Genomic DNA, 12,011 nt, shown 5'->3' with positions numbered 1-12,011 from the left:
ATCATTAATACCATTGCCATAAAGGGACTAGATTGGAGGTACAAAGAGAGACATCATAAGATTTTTGTCCACAAAGGTCTTATAGCGAACAGCAAAAAAAAAAGAATACACACAAAAATAATCAACAAGTGAGAGCACACAAAAAGTTTCAATGATGGAACAAATGGTAAGAGGACAGCAGTTTTCAGATAAAGAAACATAGTAGGGGGCTTCCCTGGTGGCGCAGTGGTTGAGAATCTGCCTGCCAATGCAGGGGACACGGGTTCGAGCCCTGGTCTGGGAAGATCCCACATGCCACGGAGCAACTGGGCCCATGAGCCACAATTACTGAGCCTGCGCGTCTGGAGCCTGTGCTCCGCAACAAGAGAGGCCGCGATGGTGAGAGGCCCACGCACCACGATGAAGAGTGGTCCCCACTTGCCGCAACTAGAGAAAGCCCTCGCACAGAAACGAAGACTCAACACAGTCATAAATAAATAAATAAATAATAAAAGAACGTGAATTTCTAAAAAAAAAAAAAAAAGAAACATAGTAGGATGGAGAGATCAGTGGTATCTGAGTGATCATAAATTATGATGTTGAACCAAGCAAATGAAGTGAAATAAGAATGAAAAGCCTTTTGCCTGCCAAGAAAATTGATAGCACATCCTCATAAAGAGTAGAAGTTACAAATTTTGTTCTCTTCTAATAAGGGTCTAGAAAATGATTATATCATAAGAAAACCATAAAGGATAATTTCATTTCATGTTATCAACATGAATCCTGGCCTTTGATTCAGTGAATATTGGTGGAGTGCCTTTTGGTGTAAGAGACTGAGGGACATACAGAGATGAACCAGACATAGACTCTTTCCTCATGGAGCTTCAAGGCTAAAAGCTAGAAGGGGAAACTGAACAGTCATAATTTTCGTTTTGAGGCATAAGATGAAACGCAAAGGCCAATTTAAAAAGCAAGAACATAGCACCAGAAACTACTTAAGATTTGTACCCTTGATTTCCCTGATAAACTTTTATAGAGTCTTCCCATCAACAGGTTTTTTTGAAGACCCAAGGTTCCTAATTGTTCAGGCACCTCATTACCAGTCAGAGACACCTGCTCAGTGAAGACCCGTAATCATATCTCTTCAGACATATCAGTGACCCAGTAATTCATATGCCTGAATCTCAAGAATGCCTTTCAAAGTATGCACCTATTTTGAAGTGTCATCTTGTAGGACACATTTCACATTGAAATATACTAGGAAATAGAGCAGGAATAGAATCTATTTCCTTTCATTGCCGATGGACAATGGATTTCTTTCTTCTTTGTTGTTGTTTTTTTTTTTTAAATCGGCGGTCCAGTGGTTAAGATTCCGTGCTTCCACTGCACGGGGCACTGGTGCGATCCCTGGTCGGGGAACTAAGATCCTGCATGCCCTGCAGCAAAAACAAAACAAAACAAAAAACAAAAAGCCTTTATCTTAATTTTTTTTTGGCCGCTGCCATGCGGCTTGCGGGATCTTAGTTCCTTGACCAGGGATTGAACCTGGGCCCCCTACAGTGGAAGCAAGGAGTCCTAACCGTTGGACCGCCAGAGAATTCCCAACAATGGATTTCTTATAACAGAATCCTAGGCAAATGTCAGTTTTCTGTTAGCTTCTCTCCTGCAGAGTATGCCAGCCAAGACCACTTTCAAGCCCCTTTCTGCCTATCCTGTCTCCTGAGACCACAAAGTGACTATCGACACATGTGGATAGTTCATAATAGCTCTTTCTTCTAGCATAGAAAACTTCTTTGATTTTTAAGGAAATAGAAGACAAATGGTCTAGGAATTGGCTATAGAAAAAAATCAAGTATGAGTTTCTATGGAAATCTGTTCATACGAAATAGGTGAGAAGTTTATTTCTTTACACTATTCAGCTTTTAGGGAACATTTATCTTCAGCTGGGTACTTGAAGTTGGCTGTATGCCAACTTGTTTGTATTGCCCTGAATGCTATTAGATATGGAAAATGAAATGGCACATTCTACATTGAATGCCATATAGCTTTGCACTTCTTTCTGCCTTCCGCTTTCCTCCATTTAATAAGTATGGTGCAGTATTTATAAAAATAGGTTTCAAAACTTCCTTGTATTCAAGGGTCTAATTCCTTCTCAGTCTACTTCTGAGGATCATGAAAAAGAAGTTTCCCCTGTTCCTGCCAACACTCCCCCCCAACACACGCATTGTAAAGCTTAACTAGAGGGCCAGATTCTTTGCAAAATCTAGCATCTCTAGAAAAATAAATATCAATTTATAGACAGAAGTTAGGGAATTAGCAAGAAGGCTAAATTCTGATACCCATTCTGAGTCTTAGCACTGACCTTACTTCTAACAGGTTTAGTCTAAACTTCAAATTCTCTTTTATTTTGCCGGTATTGCACAATGATGAATAAGAAACAATAATCCATAGGGACTATGGAGATTAGACCCCACAAAAAGACTACACAGAAGTGGTCATACATCTGCCACATGGGCCCTCTCCTCCAGCTGAGACAGATGTAATCTGGAGTCTCAGATAATTCTTTTGGAGACTGCCTCCAGTCTTTCCTGACTTCAATGATAAGGAAGAAAGTTTTTATTCTTAAAATGATTAGGGTCGGGACTTCCTTGGTGACGCACTGGATAAGACTCTGTGCTCCCAATGCAGGGGGCCCGGGTTTGATCCCTGGTCAGGGAACTGGATCTCACATGCATGCCACAACTAAGAGTTCGCATGCCACAACTAAGGAGCAGGTGAGCCACAACTAAGGAGCCCACGTGCTGCAACTAAGGAGCCTGCCTGACGCAACTAGGACCCGGCGCAACCAAATAAATAAATAAATAAATAAATAAATAAATATTAAAAAAAATGATTAGGGTCATGTTCCTTTTTGGATTTGTAAAAACATTAAACAAAGGGAAATCTGTCTAGTCACTCTTCTGCTTTCTGTAGTCATTATTTATGATTGATGACACAAGCTTCTGGCAAGCACAGATAGGGGAAATTCAAGGTCAAAGATAATATACTACCATAAACAGGGGTTCATGCTTATGGGCTATGTTCATGTGATCAAGCAACAAGTTTCACTGGACTAATCCTACCTTTTTATGACCTGTATGGGGCCAGCAGATATTCTGAGATATGGCTCTGGCTTTGTTTCAAGTGCCTCTATAGGTGAACTTTGAAATTCTCCTATGGCTTTATGAATTCTGCACTTATGTTGTTCTTTGGGGGAGGGAGGTGGTAAAGGAGATGCAGGAATAAAGGGGAGACTTTGATATAATGCAATAACAAATAGGGCTTAGGTGCCTCTCCATAACTTGGCATTCCAGGCCAATACACTGGAGTTGTTTAGAAAAAAATGTAGTAGTTCCCAGGGAAGGGAAATACAATTTGATGAATATATATGGGGAAGACCCTTCCCGTTGATGGCTATGATGTTGTTCCACTCATCCTCTAGGCCCTGGCTTCACATTCTTACTCCAAATTGACTGGCAGAAAAGTGGTCATAATTGTTTGAATATAACCACACCATGCTTTGGATATTTTAGCTGCTTTTCCTTGGCCTGTGTCCTTCTTGAGGTGCAGTAATCATAAGGATACTTACACCAGTTTCATTTCCAAAAGGTATCAGGCTGAGTAAATCATAGGTTTACACAGGTTCTAGCCAGAACTGGCAAAAACTTTTGACTCCCAAACTTCTGCCGTATCAGTTCAGTAAAATGAGGCAGTAGAGGTAGTGAGAAGATAAGTCAGGCCAATAAGAAAAAAGGAAATGGAAAAGACCTTAAAAATCAAACACACACAGTTCTCCCCAGACTAAATTTGGCAGGTGATAGGAGTTGATAGGGCACTTGCTACAATCACAGGTTTATAAAGACAGAACTCTGGAGAATAACTGCCAAAACCCCACCACCATCACTACCACTACCACCAAAAAAGTAAAAAAGAAAGAAAGAAAGAAAACTTAGATTTTATCCTTTTAAAAATCCTTCAATAAAACTAAGGCTACCATTTTCTCTTCTAACTTTGTGCCTTTGTTGATAATAAAAATAATTCCAAGGGATCATCTACAACAACAACAAATTCTCACTTGCTTTTCTTTGTGTCAGTGGTTGGGTTGAGAGGAGAAAGATGTTGATAGACCTGGCAAAGAATTAATTTAGTGATTACTTGCAGATTTCAATATTATTTTCTCTTTCTTCACCAGATACCAAAACGAGCTCTACTGTAAGCAAATAGTGTAGGGAGTCCCCGGAGAAAAGAGCCAGATATAGCTTTTTGATATAAGAGAAGCCATTTTAGGCCAAAGCCATCTTGTCATCTAAGCCTGGCTACCATGCTTGCCCTTGAAAAGGTCTCAGTAATAATGACCTTAAGGGAACATAAGAACAAATGACTGTTTATCAGGCAAGAGAAATAAAAATAGCAAAGATAATAAACCAGTTGCAGGATTCCTTGAAAGCACTTTTTGTGGAAAGAAACCAACCTATGCACAGTCTACATATTCAAGTAATAAGCAGAGTCTATGTCTGTATTACTCATACATCAGACTAATGGGATGCATCAAAAGTAACCAACTGCCAGAGACATAAAGGGGAAAACTACTTCAAACAGTTACACTTAAAACTTAAAGGGCCTTCATTTACGAATGGCCAGTGATCTAGGCAAACAAGAAATGCTCCATGGACTGACAAGTTTTTAGAAGAATAAAAGAGCAGCTATAAATTAGTGAGAGTAGCTCTTTTACACAGAAGTTCTTGGCTAAGAATACCTATTTTAGTAAAAAAGACAATAACTCAGGAGCTGCCCTGAGAATCTCTTTCTAACTATCCACAGAAAAGACAGAAAGCAAACCTGTGATTCGATTCTAATCAGAATAAGACGAAGAAAGGCTTTGCTTCCGAATACTGGTTCAAGGTCACCCCCTTCTACCATAAGTTTTATCTTTCCATATGTCCACTCCACCTTATTAAGCTGCTCAGGCTGAGCGAAGGAGATGAGAAGCCTGTTTGGAGGAATTGATTACATGGAGAATTATACAGCTATATAATAATGGAGGGCTATCATTCTCAAGAAAAAGCATGCTAAGGACAAACTTAATTTTTTAAATACCCACTTTCCAATCTCTAAATCATCTATGCCTTCCAGGCAAACATGAATGGACCAGGCTACTACAATATAAGAAACAGGAGGATTGGTTCAAGATGGCGGAGTAGAAGGACGTCACTCCCTCTCGTGAGAGCACCGGAATCACAACTAACTGCTGAACAATCATCGACTGGAAGACACTGGAACTCACCAAAAAAGATACCTGACATCCAAAGACAAAGGAGAAGCCACAATGAGACGGTAGGAGGGGCGCAATCACAATAAAATCAAATCTCATAACCGCTGGGTGGGTGACTCACAAACTGGAGAACACTTATACCACAGAAGTCCACCCACTGGAGTGAAGGTTCTGAGTCCCACATCAGGCTTCCCAACCTGGGGGTCCGGCAACGGGAGGAGGAATTCCTACAGAATCAGACTTTGAAGGCTAGCGGGATTTGATTGCAGGACTTCGACAGGACTAGGGGAAACAGAGACTCCACTCTTGGAGGGCACACACAAAGTAGTGTGCGCATCGGAACCCAGGGGAAGGAGCAGTGACCCCACAGGAGACTGAACTAGACCTACCTGCTAGTGTTGGAGGGTCTCCTGCAGAGGCAAGGGGTGGCTGTGGCTCACCATGAGGACAAGGACACTGCAGCAGAAGTTCTGGGAAGTACTCCTTGGCGTGAGCCCTCCCAGAGTCCGCCATTAGCCCCACCAAAGAGCCCAGGTAGGCTCCAGTGTTCGGTTGCCTCAGGCCAAACAACCAACAGGGAGGGAACCCAGCCCCACCCATCAGCAGACAAACAGATTAAAGTTTTACTGAGCTCTGCCCGCCAGAGCAACAGCCAGCTCTACCCATCACCAGGCTCTCCCATCAGGAAACTTGCACAAGCCTCTTGGATAGTCTCATCCACCAGACGGCAGACAACAGAAGGAAGAAAAACTACAATCCTGCAGCCTGTGAACAAAAACCACATTCACAGAAAGATAGACAAGATGAAAAGGCAGAGGGCTATGTACCAGATGAAGGAACAAGATAAAACCCCAGAAAAACTAAATGAAGTGGAGATAGGCAACCTTCCAGAAAAAGAATTCAGAATAATGATAGTGAAGATGATCCAGGACCTCGGAAAAAGAATGGAGGCAAAGATCGAGAAGATGCAAGAAATGTTTAACAAAGACCTAGAAGAATTAAAGAACAGACACCTAGAAGAATTTTAAAGAACAAACAGAGATGAACAATACAATAACTGAAATGAAAAATACACTAGAAGGAATCAATAGCAGAATAACTGAGGCAGAAGAACGGATAAATGACCTGGAAGACAAAATGGTGGAATTCACTACTGCGGAACAGAATAAAGAAAAAAGAATGAAAAGAAATGAAGACAGCCTAAGAGACCTCTAGGACAACATTAAATGCAACAACATTTGCATTATAGGGGTCCCAGAAGGAGAAGAGAGAGAGAAAGGACCCGAGAAAATATTTGAAGAGATTATAGTCAAAAACTTCCCTAACATGGGAAAGGAAATAGCCACCCAAGTCCAGGAAGTGCAGAGTCCCAGGCAGGATAAACCCAAAGAGAAACACGCCGAGACACATAGTAATTAAATTGGCAAAAATTAAAGACAAAGAAAAATTATTGAAAGCAACAAGGGAAAAACGACAAATAACATACAAGGGAACTCCCATAAGGTTAACAGCTGATTTCTCAGCAGAAACTGTGCAAGCCAGAAGGGAGTGGTACAATATATTTAAAGTGATGAAAGGGAAGAACCTACAACCAAGAATACTCTACCCAGCAAGGATGTCATTGAGGTTCAACAGAGAAATCAAAAGCTTTACAGACAAGCAAAAGCTAAGAGAATTCAGCACCACCAAACCAGCTCTACAACAAATGCTAAAGGAACTTCTCTAAGTGGGAAACACAAGAGAAGGAAAGGACCTACAAAAACAAACCCATAATAATTAAGAAAATGGTAATAGGAACATACATATTGATAATTACCTTAAACGTGAATGGGTTAAATGCTCCAACCAAAAGACACAGGCTTGCTGAATGGATACAAAAACAAGACCCATATATATGCTGTCTACAAGAGACCCACTTCAGACCTAGGGACACATACAGACTGAAAGTGAGGGGATGGAAAAAGATATTCCATGCAAATGGAAATCAAAAGAAAGCTGGAGCAGCAATACTCATATCAGATAAAATAGACTTTAAAATAAAGAATGTTACAAGAGACAAGGAAGGACACTACATGATGATCAAGGGATCAATCCAAGAAGAAGATATAACAATTATAAATGCACCCAACACAGGAGCACCTCAATACATAAGGCAACTGCTAACAGCTATGAAAGAGGAAATCGACAGTAACACAGTAATAGTGGGGGACTTTAACACCTCACTTACACCAATGGACAGATCATCCAAACAGAAAATTAATAAGGAAACACAAGCTTTAAATGACACTATAGACCAGATAGATTTAATTGATATTTATAGGACATTCCATCCAGAAACAGCAGATTACACTTTCTTCTCAAGTGCGCATGGAACATTCTCCAGGATAGATCACATCTTGGGTCACAAATCAAGCCTCAGTAAATTTAAGAAAATTGAAATCATATCAAGCATCTTTTCTGACCACAAGCTATGAGATTAGAAATCAATTACAGGGAGAAAAACATAAAAAACACAAACACATCCCTTGGGATGTTTCCCTTACAGAAATATAAGGAAACAAACACTCTCTTTCCAGCCAAGCCAAGTACAGGAGATGGTTCATAGGAGCCTGCATTTTGCTAGTTTTTGGTGATGGTGTTGACAATAGAACCAGTACTCCCACCTAAACTAGTGTCCAGATACCATTTGCATGTATTTCTCAAGCTGTAATTTGCATTTTAGGTTGTACTCCCAGAAACTAATCTCTCTGCAAAGAGACACATAAGTATCTTCACCTCCAACTTCTCATATTGATACACTTATTTTATGTTCACTACATGACATTTATGTCTCTGTTACAGATTTACTTTCCAGCCTTATCCCAATCTCACCCTCTTCACATTCAAATATTCCACTGAAATTGATTTACTCAATTTTCCTGAATAAATTTAGTACTTTGACACTTGTATGCCTTTTTGGCCGTGTCATTCTCTGTAGTACCCCCCCCCCCCCTATTTTCTGAATATGAGCAAATCCTATCATTATTTATTCAACATTTACAGTGCACTTAAAATGTGTCAGAAGTAGGATAAAGTTAAAATACGGCCCCTGCTTTTGAGTTTACAATCTAGTTCATTCTTTAAGGCTGAGTTAAAATGCCACCTCTCCTATGAGGTTTTCCTTGAATTCTTGACAGAAGAAATCTCTCTCTCTTTTCTGAATTTTTCTAGCAATCTTCTCTTATGGAAAATTTGACTTACAGTTCTTAAAATACGAGATAAAAAATACCATATATACACAGCAAGTTCTTAGAGGGCAAGTAACTAATTTATACCTGCTTACTGCACCTGGAAGAACACTGGACAAATATTCACTCACTCAAAATGTATTTAATTCTTACAAAACCCATGTAGGTTTCATATCTACTTACAAGGAGCCAGCTGCAGAAGACAAGATTCTTGCCTTTGCGGAACCTACTCTAGAGGAGGAATCCTCATTAAATATGGAAACAAATAAATATGTATACGTATATATAATTAGAAATTGTGATAAGTAATATGAAGGAAGTAAACATGGTACTGTGATAGGAGAATAACAGTAAAAGAACTAATTTAGATGGAGGGGGTTAGGTGGAGAGAGAAGAGAGAAGCCATCTCTAAGGAGGTAACATTTAGACAGACTGATAAATTACTGGAGTTGGGTAGAAGGGCAGAGAATAGCACCCTTGAGGCAAGAAAAGAATCAAAGTCATTCAAGGTCAGTATGAATAGAACACATTGAGTGAGAAGAGAGGCCAATGAGGTTGAAGAAAGAGGCAGAAGGGGTATACTGAAGAAGGCCTTATAGGTCATTAAAAGGAGACTAAATTTTATTCCAAGGGCAACTGGAAGCTATTTAGGCGTAATAAGCACGGGAGTGATGTGACCAGATTTATATTTTAACAGAATACTTTGCTGTGTAGAATAACTGGCCTTTATTTGTTCTTCCCTAATAATATTTCCTGCTCAAGTTTTCTGTGAGGCATTCACAGATGGAAAAAAAAATCCTTACAGAGCCATGGGCCATAATCCATTAATTTGCCAGAATCCAGAAAGACATCTGTTAAAACTTTAGAAGGATTAGAAGAACCTTCTAATTTCTGGGTTATTTAATGGTTTGAGGGGCAAAACTGAAGGATATTCTACAAGGACCGTCCTGGGTTGTAAGAGCTTCTAAAGTCACACGTCACCTTTTGTAGGAGAGAGTTAAGCTTACTGAATATTGTTAAGAGCATGAGTTTGGAGTCAGATAAGATCCAAATCCTGGCTCTGCTAATTTCTCTCTGAGTATCTTGGTGACATTTCCTATAAAAGTCCCATGAGTCTTTAGGTTGGCAGTAGGTACTATGCATAGAGGCTGCTAAAGGGGCCATATCCAGATTTCAATACCATTTGGGTAAATTACTCAAATTTGGTAGTTGCTCAGTAAGTTAAAAAATATGATGAAGGTAGACTAAGCTCCCTGTGGGACATGGACAGCAGACTGTAAGACACACAGCAAGTGTTTAGTAGATTTTTATTGGATTATACAATCTGTACTATACATGGAAACCTTTAACAGTGATATATGACAAACCCCACTTTTCACTCACACCTCCACGAAACATTAGCAATAAATCCAGAATTTATGTGACTGCAGTTTTTAATGCTAAGGGCAGTGGAGAATATACTAGACTAAGTCCAAGATCTGGATTCTGGTTCATCCAACTCTGTCACTTTGTATTCTTTTGGATAAAACACCAATGTCAGTTTCTCAATTTTAGCCTTATTGACATTTGGGGCTGAATAACTCTTTGCTGTATGAGCTGTCCTGTGCACTGTAGGATGTTTAACAGTAAGTATCCCTAGCCATTACTCACTGAATGACAGTAGCACTGTCCCATGTGTGACAGTCCAAAATGTCTCCAGACTTTGCCCCTGGGGGGCAGAATCACCCTACTTCTTTGCGAGCCACTAATGATCTCTGAGTTTTAGCCTCTCATCCTAAACTCAGGGGAATGAGATAACATCTGTCCTGTTCTCCTTTAGGGTTATTGTATGATTCAAATAAGATAATGAATGGGAAGAAATACTGAGAGAGAAAAAAAGACCATATAACATACATAAAAGCATTATTATTACTCTGTGAGTTGTTATTATTATGTTCTATGAGTGCTCAAAAACAAGGCTGAAGAAAACTACTCACATCTTGTTTATGGAATGCATTGTAAGGCCTACGTTAGGCTATGTGCAATCTAATACACCTTTTACGTTTGTATTCAATAAACATTTGTTGACTGAATGATTTTAAGTCTGGGCCCAATAGTAACTTTATTTTCTTTTCTGGCATGTTCTCAGGTTTTTCTGCTGAGCTACCACAATGTAGTATGTTTCTAGACCTAACTCCACATGAAGGACAGGCCTGGATTAAACAAGAACGGCTACTTATTTTACAGCTGGAAAATTGAGGTACATGAGGTTAACTGACTAACCAAGGTCACGTGTCAGTCAGTCTCGAGGCAGTCTGCAATTAGAATCCAGATTCTGACCTCAAGTCCGGTGACCTATTACTTGTATCGTTGTACTTCTACCCAACTATTTGCGTCCCTGTCTCTTAACACAAAGGTAGCTATTTTACTTTATGGGGGCAATTCTGAAAAATTGAGATAAGGAAACAGAGTTATAGTTTTTAGGGAGCTTAGAAAGAAATGTAGACCTATTTCTATTGGGAGGCACAAGTGAATATTCCCTACATTTGGGATAAACAAAGATCAAGTTATCCAAGGGCCTTGTCAAGTCTATAAACCCCATTAAGTTGTCCAGGAGGAGCTAAATCTAGTTATCTACCTCCAGAGTAGTTGTGTCTTGCAACACTTTACACCATGCTATGGGCTACAATTTGTGTTAAAACTATTACCTGCAGTATTCTTGGCTGCTCTGCCTCTGTAGCTCTAAGTGAGAATGGACTTCCACATAGCCTGAGCTCCAGGCCACATTTCAGCATTCCATTAAAATTCACAAAAGCCCCAAATGCCATTCTACTATATATTTTCAGTGTCAGAAACAGAACTTTTAAAGAATAACTCATAAAAATGTCACCGTTAAAAAAAAGTCACCATTTATTCTACTCCTTTAAAATACCAGAACACCTTTAATTATTATGCCTCTGTGTGAACTTTCAAATGGTGAATGTCACAAAGAGTCATCACTCTCAACCATTGATTCAATAGTCTTCTGAGTAATTTTCAGGCAACGTATGGGTTGTAGCCTACCTTAACCTTTATAATTATTACAACTTGAAAGAAAGTAAGACCCGGGTTCTAGCCCAGGTGTTTCCATTACATTAAGCAATTTAATCTTTATGGTCACAATTTCCTTAGTGAAGAAATAGAATAACTCATCTTTAGGGCCTATTTCAATTAGAAAAGTTTAGGTGTGTATAATATCGTTTCAAAGAAGAACAAATGCATACTTGTCTTTTCTAGGAACATTCTGAATATTAGATGATATGCTTTAGACATTCCAACATTTCAGTGGCTTTAACTTAACAGACTGTTCATATCACTTTCTAATATTTTCCAATTCACCAATCTTATACAGTCATCTCTTCTGAGAAATACCTAAAGCAGAAATACTAAGAGCAACAGCCCTCCTGGTTCTTGGAGTCAGACTGCTGACTGTCATAATGCAATGCCATCTTTGGAGCTCAGAACAAGTTACTAAA

The 12,011-nt window shown here is 39.4% G+C and overlaps 1 protein-coding gene across 5 annotated transcripts in view; it reads right to left on the bottom strand.

Moving 5' to 3' along the window:
* SLC31A1 (solute carrier family 31 member 1) overlaps positions 1–12,011 on the bottom strand; it is a 30,790-nt gene that overhangs the window by 9,128 nt on the left and 9,651 nt on the right. The window contains exon 1 of one of the 5 annotated variants that reach the window (XM_082404224.1): positions 1,190–1,415. The exons of the other annotated variants lie outside the window; for them this stretch is intronic. The gene's annotated coding sequence lies outside the window, so the exon portion shown is untranslated. Of the gene's footprint in view, positions 1–1,189; positions 1,416–12,011 lie in introns of those variants that run through there. 5 annotated transcript variants of the gene reach the window in all.

Source organism: Balaenoptera borealis (assembly GCF_965194805.1).
Source record: "Balaenoptera borealis genome assembly, chromosome: 8".
Lineage (NCBI taxonomy): Eukaryota > Metazoa > Chordata > Mammalia > Artiodactyla > Balaenopteridae > Balaenoptera > Balaenoptera borealis.
The sequence above is the reverse complement of the archived record's forward strand: the minus strand, read 5'-3'. Positions and strand labels throughout refer to the sequence as shown.